Consider the following 8649-nt stretch of genomic DNA (forward strand, 5'->3'; position numbering starts at 1 on the left):
GAATTTATTTTCAAAAAGAAATGTCATGTCAGGAGCTCAGCTGAACTGGAGAGAGCTGGGCTGTCAGGTATCTGAGTAGCCAATTAAGACAACAAGCCAAAATAAAGTAGCAGTCAAGCATTTACAAACTTAATTGCAATGATGTAAGCAAGAGACTAAACCAGAGAAAACACAGACTCCTTCCTATTCCATTTTCTCCCATGGAACAGCCATGAGCATCAGGGACGCACTAGTATAAATGTGAAGGACATCTCACTCCTGAATTGGGCCCAAAGAAAAGTATCTTGCAGTTTTATGGACCGAGTGGCCAAGAAGGAAGAGAGGAGGAAGGGCTATGTGTGCAAAAGTACAAAGTAGGGGTAAGCGTCTACAAGATTCCCCTCTCCCCTGATAAGGAGATCTCAGCAGAAGCATTTGTGGAAGGCCGCTGCTTCAGCCTCAAATAAAGAGGTCTCTGAAATGATGATGCCTATTAGGAATGCAGATCTATGTCATATCATGGCTGGTTGTGGAGTGGTGGTGATGGTGATACTGAACCTTTGACTACAACCTTCAGAGACTGCAATGCATTGGCTGGGCACCAGTTCTAGTGCAGAGAGAGCAACTTTCTGCTATGAAGCTTGCCAAACAAAGCCTTTGTAATTGCCTATAGTTTGAAAGAAAAATCACATATAGCATTTTGGGCAGGAGCCAGACTCCTCAGCACACGTATACATTCCCTATATTACAAATCACTCCCTATATTAGTGTGTTTCCCCAGAAAAACAGAACCAACAGGATAGATAGATAAATTAGATTAAATAGACAGATGATAGATAGATAGATAGATAGATAGATAGATAGATAGATAGATAGATAGATAGATGATAGATAGATAATAAGGAATTAGCTTACACAATTATGGAGGCTGAGATATCCCAAGATGTATAGCTGGCAAGCTGGAAATCCAGGAAAGCGCATACTGTGTTTCCCCGAAAATAAGACCTAGCCGGACCATCAGCTCTAATGGATCTTATGGAGAAAAATTAGTATAAGACCCGGTCTTATTTTACTGTAAGACCGGGTATAATATAATATAATATAATATAATATAATATAATATAATATAATATAATATAAAAGAATACCGGGTCTTATGTTAATTTTTGCTCCAAAAGATGCATTAGAGCTGATTGTTCGGCTAGGTCTTATTTTCGGGGAAACAGGGTAATATAATTCCATTCTGAGTCTAACGGCCTGAGATGTGGGAGAGTTAATTGTGCAAGCCTCAGTCTGAAACCGAAGATAGGAGTAGACTGTTGTCCTAGCTGGAATACAAGCAGAGAGAATTCTCTCTTACTCAGCCTTTTTGTCCTATTCAGGACTTCAGTAGATTCAACAGGGCAGGGGAATCTGTTTAATTCAAACTAGCTATTCAAATGTTAATTCCAACTAGATTAACCAGTTAATCTCAACCTTCACTTAACAAAAACAGAATAATTTTTAACCAAATGTCTGGACACTCTGTGGCCCAGTCAATTTGACACAAAATTAACCATCACAAATCTACCACTCTGGCCGGCAGCTAGCATGAGTGGCTAGCAGGCTGCAGAGCTGCTGTTAGATGCTGTGAGCAATCCACCGAAGACTGGTGACTGACTGCCTCGGCGGGAGTTAGCGCAAGGCTCATAATACCAGCATGGGCCAGGAAGCTGTGTCCTACACAATTAAACTGAAAAACAATGGCTTGAACCAGAGTGGGAGGTGGAAGGCAGAAGAAAGGGGGAAAAAAACCAAAAAAAACAAATCTACCACTCCTTGTCAACTTGGCACTTAAACACATCTCTTTGAAGCATACTTAATAAAGACAATAACAAGATCATAATTCCACCTAACACGATACAATTACCTTGCATACAACCAAAACCACAAAATCCCCATCCATCCACAGAAAAGGAGGTAAATTCCTTGACTTACGTTTACTCTTTTCTTTGATATCCCGTAACTTAAAGGCGATGATGTAAAATTAACAACACTTAACGCTATTGATCTTACATAATAAGGGAATGAGAGAAGGAAGAAAAGACATTTTAATAAAATATTCATAAGTAAATAATGAGGAAATAATCCTGACAGCTACAGTCCTCTTTTCTGTAACTGATCACGTAGTCACAGACAGTATTTGTAAGTCCCTCTTTGTAATACCCATTTTGTATTTGCCTTCAGCAAGCAACTCAGCAGGTCATGGACCTTTACCTGGTGAAGTGACAGAAACCTTCATCCTGAAGGTTCTGAGCTATTATTAGTCCTGCCTGAATTGGGTTGAGTTTTCCATTGACCTTAGTGACAGGGTGTAGCACTACTGAGATGCATCATAACCAAACTCCTGTATTCCAGACATACTCTTCCTTATCTCCATTGTAGAGTGGCATTCCAATTTCTCTTGGCAGTCAGGATCAATCACCCCAGCCAGCAGAGTAACTCTTTTCTTTTCCTGTTGATTCAAAGACATGAGGATTTCAAAGTGGCTAGGAGGCAGTCTTAACATCCAGTTCAATACAATTGTTATTCCACTTTGTGGAAGCATTCCTCCCTTTGGAACTAAGACCTCTAGACTAGTAGAACATAAGGTCACAGGAACAGGAAGCAAAAAATGTTGCTATTAGGACACTAGGGGTAATAGTGAGTGCGGAAACTCCTATTTCCACCTCTTTCCATGGTTCCTGGACCCTGAATCCTTACTATGAGGGAAACAGCATCTTATATTGGAAGCTGATTCAGAGAATATATGGTTATGTTACTCATAATGATATTTTGGTCAATGATGGACCGCCTATAGGACGGTGGTCCCATAATATTGTAACGGAGCTGAAAAAAATCCGATTGCCTAGTGATGTAGCCATCATAATGTCACAGCACAAAGCATTACTCTCGTGTTTGTGGTGATGCTGGTATAAACAAACCTACTGTGCTGTCAGTTGTATAAAAGTATAGCACATACAATTATACTAGTAAGCTGTACCATCTAGGTTTGTGTAAGTACCCTCTATGATGTTTACACAATGATGAAATGACCTAACGTTGCATTTCTCAGAATGTGTCCACATCATTAAGCGATGCATGATGGTACAGCTTCGGGAGAACCTTGCTTCAGCCTGGCAAGGTAAGGCCACCTAATTGGCTCTATAACTGAATATAGTCTTTCCTTTCACCTTCCTATCAAACCAGCACTTCAAGATGGTGGGAAGCATGGTTAGACCAGCGAATTTCATGAGCATGAGCCCAGTGACACACTTCTTTTGCTGTGGAGTGAGTTCCTTGATCAGAGCGATCAATGCTGTGTGGGCTACCATGATGGTGAATAAGGCATTCTGTAAGCCCACAGCTGGTAGTTTTGACAACAGCATTGCACACAATGAAGGTGATTCCATGTCTAGAGTAGAAGTCTATTCCAGTAAGAACAAAATTCTGCCCCATTCCATGATTGAAGTGGTTTAATGAAATCAACCTGACATCAGGTAGCTGGCTGATCACCCCAGGGAATGGTGTCATATTGAGGACTCAGTGGTGAGCTCTCGTGTTGGCAGATTAGGTACTCAGCAGTGGTTGTGCCCAGATAGGTCTTCCTGAGTAGAAGCCATGGTGCTGAGCCCATGCATAACCTCCATCCCTGCCACTATGGCCACTTTGTTTATGAGCCATTGGACAATGACAGACACGGCTGGTGAAAGAGGTTGACTGATTCACAGAATGGGTCATCCAATCCACTTGATTATTGAAATGCTCCTCTTCTGAGGTGCCCCTTTGGTGAGCACTCACATGGCACACAAATATCTTAAAATGTTTTGCCCATTCAGAGAAATATATCCACAAATCTCTTCTTCCAATTTCCTTGTTACAGTTTTCCAGTCATATTCCTTCCCAGTCCCTGACCATTCAGCCAAAACATTAGCCACAGCACATGAGTCAATAAATAATTGCATCTATGGTGATTCCTCCTTCCAAGCAAAATACATAATCACATCCACTGTTCAAAGTCCTGTGAACTGGGAGAATTGCTCTTTACCACTATCCTTCAAAAATGTCCCAGAAAGGGGGTGTAGTGATACAGCTGCCCACTTTGGGGTGAGGTGTGCATGTCATTTAAACCAGGCCTGAGTTTTTCTTCTTTCTTTCTTTCCTTCCTTCCTTCCTTCCTTCCTTCCTTCCTTCCTTCCTTCCTTCCTTCCTTCCTCCCTCCCTCCCTTCCTTCCTTTCTTTCTTTCTTCCTTCTTTTTTTTTTTTTTATCTCCATCAACTGATTGCACAAAACTCTCCATGAGGTCATAAGTGCAGGCTGAGTGAGAGAAGCCAGTGTCGCATGAGTGAAGACCATGAGCATTTGAGCCACTTCTTCCTGTAAAGTTTAGGGCCCGATTGTATATATACACCACTTCCAGTTGATGATGTAGTGGTGCTATGCCTGCTCAGCTTTATGGCTGGGTGGGTCAGAAACACTCCCAGTTTTTGTTGGGCAGCTCAGGTTGCATGATAACTTGGTGGCCCATGGTTAAGCGTTCAATCTCTACTAAGGTCCAGTAGCAGGACAACAGCTGTTTTTCAAAAAGAGAGTTGTTATCTGTAGATGATTGCAGGGCTTTGCTCCAAAATCTTAAAGGCCTGTGCTGCAGTGGACCTACAGGGGCTGCCAAAGGCTCCAAGCCACATCCCTATGTGGCACTGACACTTCAAACACATTGGATATGCTGAGTCACATGGTCCAACAGACCTGGACCTATTGCAGAGCCTTCTCTTTATCTGTACCCCACCCAAAACAAACTGTTTTTAGGTCATTCAGTAAATGGGCCAGAATAACACACCTAAATGAACAATATGTTTTCTCCAGAATGCCACTAAGTACAGTGCCTTTTTTTGGTTATAGGAGGTGTGTGATGCAACAATTTATCTTTCATTTTAGAAGGTATATCTCAACATACCCAAACCACTGGACTCTAAAATACATCATTGAGGTAGAAGGCCCCTGAATTTTAGTCAGATTTATTCCTCACATTCTGACTTGCAAAAGTGTCTTACCGGTAAGTCTAGAATCGCTGCTACTTCTTCAACGTTAGGTCTAATCAGCAGAATGTCAGCAATGTAATAAACCAGCTTGATACTTACGATCAAGATCTCTGTGAACTAAATTATGACATAACATGGAGATACACCCCTGAAATAAGACAGTGAAAGTGCATTGCTGGCCTTGCCAGTAAAAGAAAACTGCTTCTCATGGTGCTTATTCACAGGGATGGAGAGAAAGGCATTTGCCTCATCAATAGCTGCATACCAGATGTGTTGCTTTGCTCAAATAATGAAACCACATGGAATACAGCAGATGCAATTGGAGGTACCACCTAACTAAGCTTATGATAATCACTGTCATTGTCCAAGATCCATTTGTATTCAGCACGTGCCAAATAGGCAAGTTAAGTGAGGATGTGGTAGGAATTACCACCCCTGTATCTTTTAAGTCCTTGATAGTGACACTAATTTTCAATCCCCTCAAGAGTGCAGTATTGCTTTTAGGTTATTATTTTCACAGGGACAGGCAGTTATAGTGGCTTCCACTTGGTCTTTGACAAGATAAAATTTCCCATTTCACAGATCAGGGAACCAATGTAAGGATTTGGCCAGGGGCCAAGTAAATCGATTCCAATTATGAATTCTGGAGTTGGGGAAGTAACAATAGATTTGATTTGGGGAATCACTGGGCCCACTGTGAGATAGACCTGAGCTAAAACTACATTGATCACCAGATTTCCATATCGCCTTCCTCTGACTTGTGGACCACAGTGATATTTTGGGTCTCCTGGAATTATTATCCGCTCAGAGCCAGAGTCCAGTAGTCCCCAAAAGGTATGAATATATCCTCTTCCCAACTGTACAGTCACCCTGGTAAAAGGCCAAAGGTCCCTTTGGAGACTGCTGGAAGAAAGATTAATCATATATATTTTTTTGCAAAGTACCAGGTTCCTTCCTCAAAGGTACCAGCCTCCTGTTTTTTTGTTCAAGGGGATCTGAGTCTGGAAACTGGTTCAAGTCTGGGACTTGGTTGAGATATGACTGTGTTTTGTGATTTCAGTTAGACTTTTATTCACCTGACCTAGAAGTTTTCTGTTTATGTACATGAAGAATTCATAGATTTTCTAACTATTTTACTTTTAGGATCACCACAACCAACTAGTCAATGCCATACATCTGCCAGAGTCACACTATTGTGATGTATGTTTTGACTCTGTTGTCCCTTATGGTCACCATGCCCACCTGCCTTGGGGGATGAGTGTCTCTGCTTGGCCTCTGCCACCCAGGATTCAATTACACCCATTGCATTTAGTTTACCCAATTCGGTGACTGCAGTTCCCACTGTGAGGTCTGGCCTACAGAGAAAAGTGATCACAGAGCTCTTCAAGGATGCTGGGACTCACCTAAAAATTTTATGTCTCACAATATAGTTGAAAGATATGTTTACTGGCTCTCTCAGTGTTGGTGAATAGGACTTAATTGAGAAATCAACTCGAACATTCCAATTTCTTTAAGCCTTTGAATCCCTTCCTCCATATTAAACCAAAGCAGTTCTAGCATTTATAATTTGCTCAGAGTGGGCCACCTTTTGGTCAATATTTCAAAAAAACTCTTATCTCTTTGCTTTGGATGTTCTTACATAGACACAAGACGATGCTGATTCTCCTCAGGACCCTCCTCTTTTTGCTTCTAAACATACACTGTAGTTCCAGCAGGCTCTTAAAAATGAGGTACAAAGTGTGACCCATGCAGGGTTAATTTCCTTTGAGGTGTAAAGGCTACTACCACTAGGTGTGGGAAAGTCACTACCACTCAGGGGTGGAGAGTCTGCCTCTATTGGAATTGGGGAGGCTCTTCCACTGAGAATGGGGAGGCTGCTTGCTAGGAACATTCATCAGGGTCTCCCCACATATCCCCATTCCATCTTACAGGACCCATTCTTTCCCAATCACTGCCCTCACTTGAAGAGTAAACACCGTTCTAGGGTGGGAGTTCAGCTTGTATTGTAATTCAGCCAGTCATAAGATTAGATTCTGAATTTGATTTTCAGCAGCCTCAGGCCTACAGCTGCAGGAGATAAGACTCTCCTTTAGAGCACACAGAAAAGCTTTTAGGTCATTTATGCAGTGCTTGTGCCGAGAATTTGAATCCCTGAGCTCATCTTTTTATTTCACCAATTTATTCAGTAACATTAGGAACAACCAGTCAACCTCATTACATTCATTAGTTTTCCAAAAATATTTCAAAGTTTCATATACACAGTCACCCTGCTCCTTGCTTCTTATGATTGGCTGATTTGGAGTAGCCACAGCAGATATTTTGCATATTTGCTTTCCCTATCTCTTAATTTTTAACCTATCAGAGATTTTACATTCAAAACAGTTTTCTTGTATACAACATGTATTTCAGTCTTTTTTTTTTTAAATTTACTCTGACAATCTGATGTGTTATCTCAGCCTATTAACAGTAATGTTCTCAGCTAGGAATGCATTTGGCACTTTCCTGAGCTCATATTCACTCATAGCAAACTCCAGACATTCCCTCCCCCAATCACTGAGGATGATGTTGTGGATGGGCCTGCCCTTGTGGTTCTTATGATCACAGGATGCACTTCAGCAGGAAACCATCAGAGAATGTAGAGCAGATGTATTCCTAAAGAGGGAACTTCATGGGTAGGGGTGGCCTGTTTTCTTATCAGGTAGTTTTGCTAGTGTCTGTCATACAGCTGGCAATGTTTATTCAAGAGGATGTCTTTGAAATGAATGCCTCAGCAATTGAAAGGTTAACGTCAAACATTTACATTACAATCAAAAAGCTTAATGTCAGCTCTTACACTACACAATCTCTGTATTTTATTTAATGTGTTTAGACCATTGACATGTGAAGAGATTATTAATGTAGTTGGATTGATAGATATCACACTTTTAACTCTTTTCTATTCATTTTTATGCTTTGTATTTTTTTTCCTTCTGACATGTTCTTTTTTAATTAAAGTTTATTGGGGTCACAGACATCTCTGATTTTAATTGAACATTTTATATTATTGTATTTTATCTCTTCTCTTAGTATGTAATCTATACATTTTTAGATGTCTTTAGTCATTGTCCCACAGTTTACAATATACATTTTAAAATAATCTAAAACCTCTTTTAAATAACTGTATACCACTTCACATGTAATTCAGGTGCAGGTGCAATATAACAAAGTGTTCTCCATTTCTCTCTTCTCCTTGTGGAATTTTTATCATTAATTTCACTTATCCTTACGTTAATATTACCAAATACATTTTTGTCACTACTGTTTTAAACAAATTGTTAGATATCATTGTCAACTGACCAAATAATTCTCCCAGTAATCCACCAAAAGAAAATGCTTTATTCGGGAAAAGAAAAAAAGCAACAGAACCACCAAGGAGTGTGAGCACACTCACCGGGCCAGTCTCCCTTCCTGCCACCCACATAGAAAAAGGTCCCAGAGCCCAACATGGCTTCCCCTTTTATTTGCATCCCTTCCTCGGAAGTTACCACAGAGTTCAACAGGAAGTCAAGACTAGAGAGTTAACAAGGGGCCCAGCTCCACCCGTAGTCCTCCCAGCTCTATGGTTAAGCT

The sequence above is a fragment of the Rhinolophus sinicus genome, chromosome X (genome assembly GCF_036562045.2).
Source record: "Rhinolophus sinicus isolate RSC01 chromosome X, ASM3656204v1, whole genome shotgun sequence".
Taxonomy (NCBI): domain Eukaryota; kingdom Metazoa; phylum Chordata; class Mammalia; order Chiroptera; family Rhinolophidae; genus Rhinolophus; species Rhinolophus sinicus.